The 18,686-nt window shown below is 36.0% G+C and overlaps 1 long non-coding RNA gene across 1 annotated transcript; it reads left to right on the forward strand.

Annotated features, from left to right (window-relative positions):
* The first annotated feature begins 222 nt into the window (after positions 1–222).
* LOC149813129 (uncharacterized) lies at positions 223–17,792 on the forward strand. Its single transcript, XR_016428273.1, has 2 exons — positions 223–474; positions 17,515–17,792. It is a non-coding gene; the product is annotated as an uncharacterized LOC149813129 (long non-coding RNA).
* The last annotated feature ends 894 nt before the right edge of the window (positions 17,793–18,686 follow it).

Raw genomic sequence — 18,686 nt, forward strand, 5'->3', positions numbered from 1 at the left:
GAAGTTCCATTTAAGCAAAAAGGGATCGGGTGCATTTTTGGGTTCGGACTTCGATCTGAATAACCCAAACTCAATATGATATTTATGAAGGAAAACAATGTAAGAGGCATAAAAATGGAAAATAAATAATTAAAAAAAAATTGACACCGACCCCCTTAGCCGACCTTTCCATATCTCGAGCTTTCTCTCCATATAAAATATATTTACATATATTTTTATGTCACCCTTTTCTCTCTTCGTTCTCCCTCATCTCTCGAACTCTCTTCTCATCTCCCTCGATTCCTCTATGTCGACCATCGCTCTCCTCCCTCACTACCTCTCAAACTTCACCCCAGCCGGACCTCCCTCTGACCACACCTTGCTTGATCGCCACCCACTGCTGGAAGCCCCAACCACTGCTGGACCACCCCAACGTCGGTCGCTGCCCTCCAGCCGGCCACCACAAGTATCCCCTCCCCCGACTCCCGCTGACAGGTACCCCTATAAAGATCTTGCTGGTTTTTCTTAACTTTTTCTCTTGGTGTCGTCGTCCATGCAATCAATGAGCTTTTGTTGATTCTAAGAGCACAATGCATCAGAAATTCGTCTGTTTTTCGCTCTCGGAGTTGCAATCGTGGGCTGTTTTAGTTTTTTTTTTGGGAATTGGTTTTGTTGGGTTTTGTTTCCAATCTTTTGGGTTCCTTGGAGGTGCTTTGGATGAGCTTTTTCGGAATCTGGGACATTTGGGCTCTGTTGTTTGAAGCTAGTGAACTGATTGTTTCTTGAGTCGAGGATTTTTGGGGTTTTCGAGAATTTTTTGCACGTAAATTTTGTTTATTGCTTTTATAATTAGGACTAGTTTGGCAGCAAGTTCACGTTGTGAAAAGTTAGGCATGTATCTTTGAAGGAAAAGTTAGGACTGTATGTCTGATGATAAAAGTTTGGTATTTTATCATCAGACATACAGGCGTGAGTTTGGTATGAGATTTTGGAGCCAGGGCTAAGTTTCTCTTAGTTATTTGGGCCTAATTGTATTGTGGGGTTGTGTTACTGAAACTATGAAATCTTTATCCCCTTCCAAAAGCCGTGGACCATGTCTGCAGTTGGTGGCAATATGCGAGGGGTTTTTCCTTTATATATATATATCGCCGTAGCCATCGCCGATACTGAAACTGCGACATAACAGCCGCAGTCTCTACTATCGTACAACAACGTCCTCAAGGTGTGGTCCACACTCGCCGACACCGGAGCAGCGATCGTTCGGTCACACACTCAGCTACTGCCATTGCGAACTGAAGAATTTTATTACTTTATTAATTTATTAATAATTGTTATTTATGTCATTCTCGTAGACACATCAGGCAGTCGTTGCCACTCTTGAACCATCGTCGTTGCCACCTAGTTTGTCCTGCTGAATGAAAAACGTGTTTCTATATAATATAATTCAAAAATCTTTACCAGGACTTGGGGTAGAATACCCCTAAGTTCACCAAGTTTCTAATTAAGCACAACAGCAACAACTACGCCTTCATCCCAAAACAATTAGGGTCAGCGATATGAACCAACAAAGAAAATCATTCTGAGTCTTCCACATGAATCCTTCTCCTCCATTCATTTCTATCCAATGCCATGTCCTCGGTGAGGTTCAAAGCATTCATATCCTTTCCTATCACCTCGATCCATGTCTTCCTAGGCCTACCCGACCTCTTTTAACTAATATATTTTCCCATTTCTCCATCCTTCTAACTGGAGCATCATTAGGCCTTCATCGAATATGTCCAAACCACCGTAAACGATTCTCTCTCATCTTATTTTCAATGGGTGCAACGCCTACCTTCTTACGTATCTCTTCGTTCTGAATCTTATCTTTTATTGCATTTCCACACATCCATCTCAGCATACGCATCTCAGCTACACTCATTTTTTGAATATGATGTCTCTTGGCAGCCCAACATTTCGTACCATATAGTAAAGTGGGCCTAATAGTCGTCCTATAAAACTTTCCTTTCAACCGCAATGGCATTCTACGATCGCACAACACTCCAGTTGCACTCTTGCATTTCATCCACTCAACCTTTATCCTATGATTTACATTTCCATCAATTTCTCCATACTTTTGAATGATAGATCCCAAATATTTGAAAGAATCATCCACCAGTATTTCTTGCTCACCAAGCTTCACTACACTCTCATCTCTATTTCGTTGCTTACTAAATCGACATTCCATGTATTCTGTCTTACTCTTACTCAACTTCAAACCTCTTGCTTCCAATGTCTGTCTCCATAATTCTAACTTAGCATTAACCCCAGCTCTAGACTCATCAATCAAAACAATATCATCAGCAAATAACATACACCACGGCACATTTTCTTGAATTGATCTCGTAAGCTCATCCATCACTATAGCAAATAGGAAAGGGCTTAAAGCAGATCCTTGATGTAACCCAACCGTTATAGGAAAATTGGTTGTCACCCCTTCACAAGTGCGGACATTGGTTACTACTCCTTCATACATATCTTTAATTATACTAATGTACTTGAGAGAAACACCTTTCTTCATCATTGTCCACCAGAGAACGTCCCTAGGTACTCTATCGTAAGTCTTCTCCAAATCAATAAAAACCATATGCAAATATTTGTTCCTCTCTCTATTTCTCTCAATAAGTTGTCTAAGAAGATGTATAGCTTCCATAGTAGATCTTTCAGGCATAAAACCAAATTGATTCTCCGATATCATGACAACCTTCCTCAAACTAGACTCAATCACTCTCTCCCAAAGTTTCATAGTATGACTCATGAGTTTTATACCACGATAATTTGTGCAATCTTGTATATCACCCTTATTCTTATATAGAGGCACCAAAGTACTCTTCCTCCACTCATTAGTCATCTTATTTGTCCGCCAAATCTTGTTAAAAAGATTTGTCAACCATTCTAAACCTTTCTCTCTCAAGCATTTCCAAGCCTCGATAGGTATACCATCTGGGCCAACTGCCCTTCTTGATTTCATTTTCTTCAAAGCCTCTGCAATTTCTTTCTTTTGAATCTTGCGCATGAAGTCACGATTCATCTCATGAAAATGAATGGAAAAGTCTCCAAGATCCTGAGCATGACTTTCATTAAAAAACTTATCAAAATAATCTTTCCATCTCTCCTTAATCTCCTCATCTAATTAAGCACGACATGCATAAATAACTTCTTGTAGATGAATTCAGAACCCGAGAATAATTTTTTGGGTTCTATATATTTAGAATAAATATTTGAACTAATTGGAGTTGGGAAATGGTGGACGTTGATATGATATAATTATAGAACCAAGAAATCCAGAATGTTCGAAGTGCTTTATTTTACAGGTTAAACTTTATAAATAAAAGATAAAATCAGTATATTGTTAAACTGGCTGCAGGTAACGGTGGACATTAAGTGTATATATGTGAGCATATGTCAATAATGCATACACATTTAATATTTTTAATATGTACGTGTGTATGCAAGAACAACATATGTGAGTGCATTTAATTGTGGTTCGTGCGTATGCTATATAGCATATGTACGAATGTGATACTTATATTATAAATATGGTTCGTACATAATTTACGAACATGTGAATTGTTTTGTGATGTATGTGTATGCAAGAATGGCATACATGTGATTGTTTGCTATGGTGCATACATATGCAAGTAAAGCATACATCCAAATGCTTGATGTGATGGGTACCTATGCTTTTATGACATATATATGAATGTTTGGTCCAATGCGATGAGTGTATATGCAATTGTGGATACATATGATTATCTGAATATGATGAGTATAGATAATGATGTATACATTAAATGAATGTTTGATGTGCGACATACGTATGCTATTAGCATACATGTGTATATTTTAATACATGAATGATTTGTTGGGTTTGAGGACAAAATATATAGTGCATACATTATAAATTTTAATTGTATATAAGTGTTTGCATGCATTAGAAGGTAACTGCATAAGATTGATTGTGCTGAGATGGGTGGAATGAAATTAAATAATTGCATGTGATTTATGGGATGTTGTATGAAATGGGACAGAATGTATGGATGCATGCATTAAAAATTAACTGCTTAGAACAAATTACATACATTAGAAGGTATATGCTTAGAACAGGTTGTGCAGAAATGGGTGAATGTTATATTTACAAATTCTATGTGATTTCTTATTGTGAAATTGAGGGGTTTTGACCCCAAATAATTTCTTCAAAGGCAAAGATTCACCATCCACATTTTGATATTTGTCAGAATGACAAATGCAATGTGATGTATGCAATGTGTGTTAGAATTTCATGCACATAATGGGTATTGACCCTTGTGATGGATTCCAAGTGTAAAACTTTGATTTGTGATACACATTTGCGAATATGGAGAATGGTGTATCATATATGTGTTGCATGTTTGCAAAATATGATTGTATTGGGTATTAACCCAAATGATTGTTTTGAATGCAAAGATCCCACGATTCATGTTATATTGGGCAATGTACACTTTCAAATGCAAAAGTGATGGGTATTGATCCAAATGATTGTTACGAATGAGAGGTTATGTCTGAATTGTGATGTGCATGATTAAATATAATGATTTGATGGGTATTGACCCAATGAGTTCATTCATTGTTAAAATTATGTTATTCATGTTTTAATTATAATTTTGACAATGTGATATGCATAAAATGCATGATTGAATAACATGATAATTATGGTTATCAACTCAAGTGCAATTGTCGATTTTGTTATGCCTAGCATGTGCGTTTACTTGTTAAATGTCATGTATTGAGCAAATCTTCTCGAAAGATAAGAAAAGTTATACTTTTTAATCATGCCGGAAAGATGGGGTGACATTAGCTCGTACTATTGAGGTCGAGCATGTAATACCTAAAGTCTTTTGATGATTTATAAATTAATTAAATATGAAAATTTATGCAATTATGACTTGAAAATTGGTTCTTGATTGATCCTAATTTAATGTGAAATTTAATTCAGCAATTTTGGTTAATTTAAAGTGCAAATTAAAGTCGAATTAGTGCCTAAGTTAAATGTAAAGTGAAAGCAAAATTCAAGTTAAAATCAAGTGAAATTCAAGAGGTTTAAGTGAATTTGACCCTTAGTTAGATTCAAATCGTGGATTTAGTAGGAGATCCAAGTTAGTAATTTTGGATTTGGGATGCATTAAAAACTGCATTTTTCAAAATGAACCAGTCTCTATTATGGGTTTTCCTATTGGATTGGATCGAGAAACAAATGTCAAAATGGACTGGATCATATTCAAGACCCAACCAAGAGTCCTGGTGAGATTCATGATTGGCAAGTGGGGCCCAAAGGATCATGCCCAGCCCAATTGGGCACCGCCACGTGTCTACTGAGATTGTGGAGATGGCCAAGGGTATAGTGGTCTTTTACACTCTCTCTGCACCAAGTGACGAGTCCATAATGCATAGAGATTTTTTTAGGTGGGATCCATGGCTTTTGAAATTAGAAATAATTATCTAAATAAAGATATTTAGGAGGTTAAGTAAAATAGAGAAGTTACTAGAGTTTGGTAACTCTCTCTTTTACTAGGTAGGTAAATGAAATTCAAATAAATATATAATAATAATAATATTTACCAGGGTAGGGCATCATCTACTCTATCTCCCTCTCTTCCACTAAGTTACTAAATAGTAAATAGGGTTTTATTTGGTAGATTGAACACTTGGTAAAAATGAAACCAAGTAACTATCATAGTAAATATAGGCTAAGATAACTTTTGGAAGTGGTTGGATGAGATACATCTATCCCACATGATTTTAGGGAGGAAAAAGAATTCAAACCATCTAAGATAAAAAGGAGGTTGCTGGACTCTAACCCCCTCCACAATTTTAGGGGAGAGGTAGAGCCCACTTTCCAACCATGGAACTCATATGACGATGCCAAGTTGCATTTTCCTTCCTAAAATTTAGTAAAAACCTAGTAAATAGTAACTACACTAGGTAAGTGGGGAAAAAATAAATCAAACAAGTAAACAAATCCCATGGAGAGTAGGGTTCAGTGTGGGGACGACATGTGGCACCCCTCTCATATTAAATCACTTCATTATTTTAATTAATTAAATAATTAAGAAGGATTATGACATGTGTCAACTAGAGAAGTGATCAAGTTTTAAACGTAAGGTCGAGATTGAGTAGAGTTCGAGGATGATACTTTAAAAGGGGAGGTTATAGGGTGAGCACCACATCTCTTTACACGATTTGCTCTCTCTCTCTCCCTCTCTATTCTCTCTCCTCCATGCCACCCCTTAGGTGGACCTCCATTGAGGTTCTTCGAGATTTTGATGGATCGTATTGGTATTTGTTGCATTGCAAGAAAGATTCAGACATAAAAGAAGAAGAGTTCCTAGTCCCTATATACACTGAGGTAGAGTTTTTCTAACACTGGACCCATGTATAACCTAGCCTACATGATCCATGTTGAAGAATCTACTCCCTACGCATCCTACGAATGTTGAATGGTCCAGATCTGAGTTAGATCTGAGATTGGATGTTTTTTAATATATTTTCATGGTTTCAAATCACGTAATTGGTTTTGTGAAATCAAATTTTTGAAAGATCCATGTTTCGTATGATTTTCAATGTATGTTATGAATGATTTTATGAAATAATGTTTGGATTTGTGTTAGAATCATGTTAGGATGTTATTATGTATGATCTAATATTGATTTTATGATTCAAAGTCATTTTTAGCATGTTGAATGTGTTAAAATGTATCTCCCAAAATCGTTGATGTAAATATAAATATATATACTTATATATATAGAGATACATATACATATAAATATTATATGTATATGTATCTCTATATATAAATATATATATTTATATATATATTTTTATTTTATTTTTATGTTTACCCGATAAGGGTATAATTGTAATTTCCCTTCTTGCGCATATTCCATTTGGAATATGTTGTACTTTTCTTTCTTTTTATTTTTTGTATTTTTATTTTTTTTTATTTTTTACATTTTCATAAAAGGTGCATTGGGGGTCCCCCAATAGAGTCGTTGGGGGCCCCCAACGGTCGCAAATGTGACCGTTGGGGGCTCCCCAACGACTCCTTTGGGAGCCCCCTTGCACCTCCTCTTTCTTGTATAAATAGGGGTGTTCCCCCTTGTTTTCCCTAAGCTTGAGAGTCTCAAGCATTTGGTTATTTCTATAAAATACTTGCCATTGTGCATGTTTATTATTTTTACGCTTTTGCGTACTTTGTTCAAGTGTTGTTAGAGTGCCTTCGTGCACATCTTTTCTATATTATTTGTGCTCGTATGCGTATTGTCTTTTCATAGACAATTTTACATGGTATCAGAGCAAGGTTGATTATTGAAGATCGTGGGATTCTCCATTTTTTGAGTGCCTTGAAAAATGCGCCTTCCGATCTTTGAAGTTTGAAGTGGTGGATCTTTCTTCTCAAATATTTTAGAAGAATCTTGTGCAAAGTTGGTGTTGGAAATATTGTGTTGGTACGCTTTTTCCTTTACCTCTTTACTCTCTAATGGGCGAAAAAGAGTCTCATTTTGCTCTTGGTTTCAAATTAAATGGGTCCAACTATCATGTTTGGGCCGGAAATATGGAGGCTCATATAAAAGGGAAGGGCCTATGGGGATATGTACTTGGCACAATTCTGGAACCGGAACCCAAGATTATCGTAGTAAATGGAAGCGAAATCAAGATTCTTGAGGGAGAAGAAAGAACCAAAGCCCTTGAAGAATACTCCAAGAAACACGATGAATGGGAAATGAAGAATTTCAAGATTCTTTTATGGTTTTTCTCATCCGTGGAAACCAAGATTAATGCCAACATTATTAAATTCAAAAAGGCATCAGAAGCTTGACATTATCTTAAAAAAATGTACAATTCAAGGGATCTCTCTCATAAGTATTACCTTCAAAAGAAGGCTATCTCCCTTACTCAAGGCGAAATGACGATTAGGGAATACTTTGCCGATCTTTCCTCTATTTGGGATGAGTTTGCAATGCTTGAACCAAAATGGAGTGGAGAGGCAATTGAGCTCCGTCACAAGCAACTTGAAGAAGATCGGTTCTTCAACTTTTTGAATGGGCTAAGACCCGAATTTGAGCAAATAAGGTCATCTCTTCTCTCCTCTTTTTCTCCCCCTTCTCTTGAAGATGTTCTCACCAAATTAAGTGGTGAAGAGACTCAGATGAATTTATGTAAACAAGGACCAAATGTTCTTGCGGTCCCTTGTAATATTGAAGAAAATAGTGAGGTCAATGTTGTATCCAGACCCGGAAACAATGTAAGAACCTATCGTCCCCCTCACTTTAAATTTCAAAATCAAGGTGAAAATGGTGGTCAAAGAGGAAGAAGGGACTATAGCAAAACTATTTGTCATTTTTGTAAAGAAGCATATCAAACCCGTATGTCCCAAATGGAAGAAACTTCTAGCCATGGCTACCACTGGTGTACCGCAGAAGAATGAGGCATCTTCAAGTGGGACCCTTTCTATAAATCAAATAGTGGAAGCTCTTCAACCTCTCCTCAAGGGATCTACCTCCGGTGCGGCCGTATCCACTTCTTCCTCTCCAGGTAAAATCTCTTGGCTTTTGGACTCCGGTGCATCCTTTCATATGTCCCCAAACATTTTTTCACTTTCCGATTATTCGAAAAATGGTTTCCCATCTTATGTCTCCACTGCTGATGGAACCTCTCTTGAAATTAAAGGAATAGGTAATTTTGAAACTCAAGAATTTTCTATTCCAAAAATCAGATTTATACCTAAACTTAACTTAAATCTCCTCTCTGTTTCTCAACTCACGGACCATGGCTGTGATATTAAATTCTCTTGTGATAAATGCTTAATACAGGATCGTCAGTCCGGGAAATTGATTGGGGAAGACTTTAGAAGAGGAGATTTATACTATATGGAATCTCTTCAAGTTCCTAAAGTTTTGTGTAATGTTGCCCGACATAAAGATATAAATGTGTGGCACAAAAGACTTGGTCATCCTAATATCACCAAGTTATCATATTTACATTTTGTAAAAGACCTATGTAAAAGCTCTTTTTCTTGTAATGACTGCATTCTCGAAAAAATGTGAAGTTTACCTTTTGAGCAAAGAACTATGTTCTCTTCTAAAACTTTCGAAATTGTTCATTCGAATGTTTGGGGACCTGCACCTGTTGTTTCAAAAGGAGGTTTTTCTTATTACGTAATATTTGTGGATGATTTTTCTAGATATTCGTGGATATATTTTCTTAAGTTTAAACATGTGTTTTCATGTTTTAAAAATTTTCATTCAATGATTAAGAATCAATTCAACAACAACATAAAGATTTTTAGAAGTGACTCTGGAGGAGAATATCTCTCCAATCAATTTAAGGTATATCTTGAGGATCACAAAATTATTCACCAAAGGTCTTGTCCTAAAACACCTCAACAGAATGGGTTGGCTGAAAGAAAACATAGGCACATTATTGAGACCACTAGGACCCTTCTTATATCTCAAAATATTTCTAAAAACTTTTGGGCTGAAGCAGCTCTTGCTTCTGTTTATTTGATAAATCGCTTACCATCTAGGATATTAGGAAAAATATCTTCCTTTGAGGTATTACATAAGCTTGAACCTGATTATAATAGGTTAAGAGTCTTTGGATGTAAGTGTTTCATACTTACGGATAAGAATGACAAGCTCTCTCTCAAGGCTATTCCTTGTACCTTTCTTGGTTATTCCGAAACTCAAAAAGGTTTTCGTTGTTATGACCTTAGAGATGATAAGCTATATGTCTCTAGAAATGTAACTTTTTTAGAAAATGAGAGTGGTTTTGAAAAAAAATATTTTTCAACAAGAAAATTTTGATTACTCCTTATTTGACTTATTGTCTAGTAATGATGATATACCTAGTGATGATGAGGTATCATTAAACCATGATGAGGAAAATGATGCAGATATTGGTGAACATAACTCACTCAATGAACAAGAAAATAGAGTTCCAAGTGAGCCTATAACCTACTCTCGTAGAAACCAAGACACCTTTAGAAGTGCTATTGATCAATATAGTGAGCTTTCTCCTATTCTTGACTATAGAAGATCTGAAAGGAATAGAAGACCTCCAACTCGTTTTGTATCTTTTGACTCTTTTTCACCCCGATATAAGGCTTGTCTTAGTGCCATTCACTATTATTTTGAACCAAGAAAGTTTGAAGAAGCTAAAAAATGTATAGAATGGCAAGAAGCCATGCAAAGTGAACTTAATGCTCTTAAAAGGGCAGAAACTTGAGATTTCCAAACTCTACCTATAGGAAAGAAAACTATAGGCTGTCGATGGGTCTTTAAAGTTAAAACTAAGAGCGATGGTTCTCTAGAAAGGTATAAAGCTCGCTTAGTTGCAAAAGGGTATGGGCAAGAGTATGAAATTGATTACGAAGAAACCTTTGCCCCTGTAGCTCGAATGGTTACAGTTAGGTGTCTTATTACTATTGCATCTATTAAAAATTGGAACATTTTTCAAATGGATGTTAAAAATGCCTTCTTAAATGGTGATCTTAACGAAGAAGTATATATGGATGCACCACCAGGCATGATAATTTTTAAAGATAAAGTTCTTCGTCTTCGAAAGGCTCTTTATGGTTTAAAGCATGCCCCCAAAGCCTGGTATGATAGATTTACCAGTGTAATGTTAGAAAATGGTTTTTTCTCATGTTATACTGACACTGCTTTGTTTACTAGAAAATCTAATGCAAGGATTGTAATTTTGTTGCTCTACGTTGATGACATGTTAATTACAGGTGATGATGTTCAAGGAGTGAAGGGTATTAAGTCCATCTTGACTTCAAAATTTGAGGTGTCAGACTTAGGTTTTCTGACATATTTTCTTGGAATTGAGGTTGCCTATTCTCAACGTGATTATTTTCTATCTCAGTCTAAACTTGTCTGCGAGATTATTGACAGGTCAGGTATTTCTGATGACAAAGCATGCGAAACTCCTGAAGTTATGGGAGCAAAAATGAAGATTGACGACGGTGTTCCTCTAACCGATCCTACTCCTTACAGGCAGTTGGTAGGTTTTTTAATGTATCTTAGCATTACTCGACCCGATTTGTCACATGCTATACACATCGCCAGTCAGTTTCAACATGCTCCTACAACCGTTCATATGAGTGCTGTGCTTCGCATCATCAAATATTTGAAGGGAATGGTGAATAAGGGAGTATTCCTATCCTCTTCTTCTGAATTGAAATTGCTTGCTTATACTGACTCAGATTGGGGAGGTGACCCTAGTAACCGTCACTCCACCACTGGTTTCTGTGTTTTCTTAGGTGAGTCATTGATCTCATGGCGATGTAAAAAGCAACAGAAGGTCTCCCTGTCATCCACTGAAGCCGAATATAGAGTCATGGCATCTACCACCATGGAAATTGTATGGATTCGAAGTCTTTTGGAAGATATGAGAGTGTTTATCAGAGAACCAACAAAGCTGTGCTGTGACAATAAAAGTGCAATTTATATTGCCAAGAATCACACCTTTCACGAGCGAACAAAGCATATAGAGATGGACTGCCATTATGTCAGAGAAGAATACTTGAAGAAGGTCATTGATCTACCATACATAACGTCTGAGTATCAGCTTGCTGACTTCTTTACCAAAGCTCTATGTTCGCCCAGATTTCATTTCCTCCTTGGCAAACTTGCGGTTATCACACCGTAAGTTTGAGGGGGGGTGTTAAAATGTATCTCCCAAAATTGTTGATGTAAATATAAATATATATACTTATATACATAGAGAAACATATACATATAATATATATGTATATGTATCTCTATATATATAAATATATATACAACAACAACAACAACAACTATGCCTTCATCCCAAAACAATATATATATATATAAATATATATATTTTTTATTTTATTTTTATGTTTACCCGATAAGGGTATAATTGTAATTTCCCTTCTTGCGCATATTCCATTTGGAATATGTTGTACTTTTCTTTCTTTTCTTTTTTGTATTTTTATTCTTTTTATTTTTTACATTTTCATAAAAGGTGCATTGGGGGTCCCCCAACGGTCACAAATGTGACCGTTGGGGGCTCCCCAACGACTCCTTTTGGGAGCCCCCTTGCACCTCCTCTTTCTTGTATAAATAGGGGCGTTCCCTCCTTGTTTTCCCTAAGCTTGAGAGTCTCAAGCATTTGGTTATTTCTATAAAATACATGCCATTGTGCATGTTTATTATTTTTACGCTTTTGCTTACTTTGTTCAAGTGTTGTGAGAGTGCCTTCGTGCACATCTTTTCTATATTATTTGTGCTCGTATGCGTATTGTCTTTTCATAGACAATTTTACATAATGTTGGATTTTGTTAAATGATAGAGTACTCTTGAATCTGACCCACGATTTTGTAAAATAGAATTAACCAAATCTAACCATTAGATAAATATGAAATTTGGGAAGAATCGTCTACTCTCTAAGATTGAACCGAACCTTGCATCAATTCGAGATCGAATGAGAGCATTATGCCCTCTGCAAGATGAAATAGTGATTATGTCCAAGACTTGTATTTGAAAATTCATAATCCCATGAAAACAATGTTGTTTTGCTTCATTTTTAATGTGGATGAAAGCTAACATGATAAAGAATACGAAATAAAAAGCATGTACACTGTTTCAATATATTTTGTGAATTAAAAATCAGGCAACATGCCTTAAAAATAGTTTTGTCCTAAACCCCGAGTTGTCTAGGGACAAAAATTGGTTATGGTACATAATATTTAATTAAATATTGACAATGAATTTGGTTTCAATTTTTGACATGCTTACTCTAGATATATTAAACTATGTTAAAAATAATTCTTGAATTTTTGTTTCATATTTATGCTACCCTAATAGACTATCCAATGGACGAACCGACTGGACAGAACCTGCCTGTTGATAAAAAAATAGGTTTTAGTGTTCAATTTACTGGAAATCCATTTTTAATGATCTTGGTTTGTGGTTTGATTTTGTGTTTAGCTAACACACAGGGCCATATCTTGATTTTTTATATATACAAATTCGTTAAATCTAATTTATTGCAGGTTTTACAAGATAGGAAAAATTTGTCCATGCGGTTCCAAAAGTAGGAACACTTGTGTGTTTAGGTACTAAAAGTGGGACCCAAGGTCATGAAACAGTTCTAGACTTGGACCAGACCTGTTATTGACATATTTTAGTATAGTGTGCGAGCCTAATATAGGCCTTGAAACTATACATAATTTGCTAGCATGTTAGATTGCTAAAGTACAAGCATTGCACGCTTTCTTGTAACATAGCATGAATGCATGTGAATGAATATGTTGCATTTTGACTTGCATGATGAAATTGCATATAGTATGAATGAATGAATACATCATGAATTGAATACTTGCTATGATGGTGATGTAAGACATAGGAGAAATGCATTCACATGTATTGGCGGAACCCATGTAGTGCCAACAAACACAAATTATAATTGGTGTTGTGTATCATGTTTTGTGCTATAAGACGTATGAAAGATGCACACACATGTGAATGCTCTTGCTACGGTCAATGGGTGCTATATACATGCACATAACACGAATAATGACCTCAAGAGAGGTTTACCTCAAAGAAAGTACAGTGGACATCTGGTTTAAAAGTATCGGGGCACCAAAAATGCGTTATTGTTTATGAGTTTGTGTAAATCTTTCAAACAATAGGTAGTTTGGCTTATACCAGCGGTATAGTACCATACAATGGTACTTGGGCTAATACACTCTCTCTTTTGATGCCAGGTGATAAGACACTTGTATTTAAATACACTGAAATTTTAATAACTCCCGTAACCCATTCTAACATGTCTTACCTGGAAAGGGTAAGGGGTACAAACTCCGTAGGACATAGTTGTAACTTTGAGAGTCGTGGGTGTCTCATTGTCCCCAGTTCTTAGAGTTAGGGGACCAAAACTACCTTAAATGAATCCATGGTGGTATGTTCTAGGACACTGCAGTGGTCATAGGTTGTATAACTCAGTTATTTAATCGCACCAAGTGAGAATATTTTTTCGGCCATAGGCCATCTACGGTGGATCGTGTAACAGTAAGTAGTGTGGGGTATTAAAATACATAGCATAATAAACCCCTATGTAATCTTCTATGTTGCTAAGGCCTGCAGTACCTGACAGGTTGGTTAATTGAAAGAGAAACAAAAGCCTTAAACTTGCACAGTTTGGTTGTTGAACATATGTGAATACATGCCCTAATATGAGAGACAAGTTAAGGGTCTTGTTCATGTTTTGAGTTGTTTTCATGTGCGAATTAGTGTATGCTATGGACTTGCATGTTAGATTATAATTGCTACTTTGTGTTACATGTAGATTGTAATTGCTACACCGAATTACATATAGATTATTTTGGTTTTTTCTAATGTAATATTAATTATGAATGACTTAATTAACTGCTTGTTGATAGCATGTTGATTGTTTAAGTATAATATTAACACATGCATGTATCTTGTATTTTAGATTGTATATGCATTCTTTGTTAGCCTTACCCTACTTAGGCTTGGAATGAGTCTGAACCCAATATTTTTACACAAATGCAACATAGCGTACTGGCGAATGGCGAGATGTTGTGGGCCACTGTCCTGTCCTTAGTTCTGGAGGTTATCATTTTGTTATCTTGGGTATTTGAAACATTGATACAATTAATTATTCGGTTCATTGTTAATGACTTGTTAATTCAATTTATGAATGTTTGGATAACTCTGATTCAGATTTGTAATAATAGATCTGTAGTTATTATAGACATGGGCCCAATATCCAGTATAGAAATCAGTGTCAGTCACGAGCCAGTTCAACTTACCTGTAACTCGCCCAAAGTTTCTATCCAAAACCTTGTCTTTAAATTCCGCTGTGATTTGATTTAGAAATAAAGACCTTTCATTATAAATGGTTAAAAAAATTTGGCCTTATTTTTAGGTTACATTTTTGGGGCGTAGCAAATAGGTCAAATGTGAACTTGCGCTGCATCAACCCCATGAAAATTGCAAACATAGCCAGTAGTCGTTCCCACAATGAGGGTCAAATGTGAACCCTTCCCCTATCATGGCGGTCTAAGGGGACCTTTCGCTCTGACTACAACTATATACTTATAGTAGTATGGTATGATTTTTCAGTTTAAGGGATGATGTGATAACGTGTCCCATACTCTGGTGTCAGCCTCTTGTACTCCCTCAGGTTAAAATATGAAAAATAGAAATTATTTGAATGAACACCCCTTGTGAGGCTTTGAGTGTCCATAACTTGCCAAGAGTGGTGCCTTGGGCTAATAGGATGAAATTTAATGTTAATTGTTTGCAAGCATAACATGTAAAGCAAAGGCAATGTAATTAAAAGGTAAATGAAATATGGCCATGCATAAGGCAAATTATGATTGCATGTTTGAATTCTATTTATGCATAAAACATTATTATGGTTGCATGCTTTAATTCAGTAATTGTATGAATGCATGTTTGAATGAAATATATTGCATAATTGTATCATTGATTGATTGTGCCTAAGAATAAGTGCAAGTTACTCATACGCATGTTTGATATGCACGTGTTGAAGTATTTGTTTGTTGTGTGTTTGATCTATGCATAAAATATGCGTAGAGTTTGTGTAGATCACATATATAAGTATATGTGACGTGTGTTGAGGCATACATATAAGAAGATGCTACTGTGTTCATAGTTACGTAAGTAAATACGTAACTTATTATGATTTTATAATAATGTGTTTGATATTGTAAAGGCCTAGTAAGGGTCTACAAAATTATGAGACATGATGTATCTCACCCCCGGTTTCTTTACATTTTTCAGATCCAAGTGCGTAGGCAGAGGATTATCGCAATATGAAGACTTTAATTTTTGGGATGAACTAGATTGGACTTCGTCTGTGTAATTTTGGTTGTTTTTGTAACTCTGATTTTCATTTATGAAATAAATAAAATGGTTTTAAATGTATATATCAAATATTTTAAATGATTTGATTCTATATCTATGATACACTCAAAATTGAGGATTGTTTTCAAAATATTCGAGAAGACTTCTGTTGTGTTTCTAAAGGTTTAATATCTTTATAAAAAAAATCCCCTAAATAGAGGAAGGGGGAAGCCTCCTCCCTCTCCCAAGAGTTTGGGAGAGAGAGCTAAGAGAGAGAGAGGTTTAATATGATATACTTATTGATTCCTAGATCATGTGATATTGCAAGTGCGTTTAAATTGGTTGATGTTACAAGCTTATTTGAATTGTTATGTATGCATGAATGTTTTATAAACTTGATGTTTGATTGATTTATGCTTTATTTTTTACTATTATATAATGTATAATTTTGTACGAGAATTATGAGTTCTCACCTATTAATTTAACATTTTTCATTAGTGGGGTGGGGCCTTGGTTGCTAGATGGGCAATCAATGTTTGATTCCCATGGGCATCGCCCCTCTGCGTAAGCCATGAGTAGCATAGGCCCCGGGGGCAAGGGTCCTAGCCTCGGAGTTTTACGATGTCAACATGACGATCATAGATATGGCAGGTTGAGCCAACGTGACCAGGTTTTCGTGCTTAGTGCGGTTTCTTCGGGTTATAAATCCAAAAAAAGCATGCAAGTAGTGGTCATAGTAGTGCATTTCATTAGTAGTTATTAGTAGTCATTAAGTAAGTTATTAAGATAAAAATTTGTACTTAGATATGAGGGTCATGAAATGGAGATCAAAAGTTATCATTTGAGAGGTGTGCAGAAAGACCTCCAACTCTATATATATGTGTAAGATATGTATTTTGAGGATGAGTGGAGAGTATTATTCAATACATTGATATTTTTTTAGTGATCATCTCTCTTTAGCCTTTCTTTGTGTGAGATTGAGAACCCTCTATAATATTTTGTCTTTCAAACACTACAAAAAAATATTTTTATTGGCACATCACAGTTGACACGCCAATAAAAGATAATTTTCACTGGCGCTATTTTGCCTAGCACATGTGAAAATGTGATGCGCTACATCTATTGCTCCAATATAATTAGTTTTTTTTTTGGCACATTGCAAAGTTGTGCCAATGAAAAAACTTTTTTCTGCACAACACAAAAGTGTGCCAGTAAAAAAGGACTTTTTTGGCGCCAAAACTACTTTTCACTGGCACATTACTGGAGTGCACCAGAAAAAAGTATATTTTAAAAAAGGGGCAAAAGGGACTCTTTCTTTCTCCCGTCCTTGAATTGGCCACCCAAGCCTGCCACTCCTCTCTTTGGCATCCTTCGCGCTGTCGGGCCAAACCCAAGCTGGCCGCTCCCTTTGGCAGAAAGGATGAGCAGAGCGATCGAAGAACTCATATAAATCTAATCGTTTCAAGCCAAGAAATTTCCTTTCTGGGTTTTGTTCTCCACCGAGGAAACTATGGTACCCATCTTTGATTTCTCGATTTTCTTGTGTTTTCTGGGTTTGATCGGGTATATGTTGCTGTTGTTCTTCTCATAGTTCAAGGAGTTGGTGGACAAAGAGGTGACGGTGGAGCTGAAGAATGACCTTGCCATCAGAGTGACCCTGCACTCCGTGGACCAATATCTCAATATCAAGTTAGAGAACTCTACGGTTGTGGATCAGGAGAAGCTACATTTACGACAACAGAAGGGAACATATATAGTGTTACTGAGTTCTGTAGAAAATAAAATCTGAGGTATGAACACTTACCTGGAACAAATGGTGAACTGGTGAGGCATTTGATCCAAGTAAAATAGATGATGGTGTTGTGTTAAGGGTAGAGTATATTCAGATGAAGTTAATGCTGGAAAACGATGCTCTGTCTATGGTAGAATGGGAGCAGAATGTGTTCACATTGATACGAGCTGCTGTCACAATGAGAATGAGAGTGTGGCAACTCACAAAGAGCAGTAAAAGGGGAGTTATATACAGAACTGATCACATGTATCACGTAACAGAGGTATGCCAAGAACCTTTGAAAGATCATCATCACTGGGTGAACTTCAACAACTAAAGACTAACTCAGACATTAAAAGTTCAATTCATGTACTAACCAAACTCGGCTGCTCAATTATCATCTCAAAAAATGTCCTACACACTAAAATGAAACTGCATTTGCATCTCAAATGCTCAGTCTTGTCAAATAGAAAATCCATCCACCAACCAAACTATGATGACATTGGATATTTCATTCAAACAAAAATATGATACATCACATTTTATTCACGATGAAGGGCATCATCTACTTTATAAAAGAAAAAGACAATATTTTCGCTTTTCCTGTTGATGACTAATCCATGCTTATTGTTCCTTTTCTCATGGAAGACTTCAAACATGATCAGAATTCCCTTTTCTTACTCCAATGGTGTGGGTAACTTGGGCAGAGGACAAAACCAAGTTTATCAAAGACTCAAACCAAGTCCCGCAAAAGGAAAGTTAAGGGTTTTGGATGTAATATGCCAACGTTAAATATCTTGCAACACTCAAGGCAATACTTTAATAACTATACTCTTTAATGCTTAACCCCAATATTCAACCATTATGTGGCCCACAAATTTAAATCAATAGTGCCATCAGGAAACCAGGACAAGAACAAATTACAGCAACAAAAAACAGTTTGACTGAAACAATACTGTAAACTTCAGATACAGTAGCTAGACACAGTTCAC

The sequence above is a fragment of the Nuphar pumila genome, chromosome 16 (genome assembly GCF_984573655.1).
Source record: "Nuphar pumila chromosome 16, dmNupPumi1.hap1.1, whole genome shotgun sequence".
Taxonomy (NCBI): Eukaryota; Viridiplantae; Streptophyta; class Magnoliopsida; order Nymphaeales; family Nymphaeaceae; genus Nuphar; species Nuphar pumila.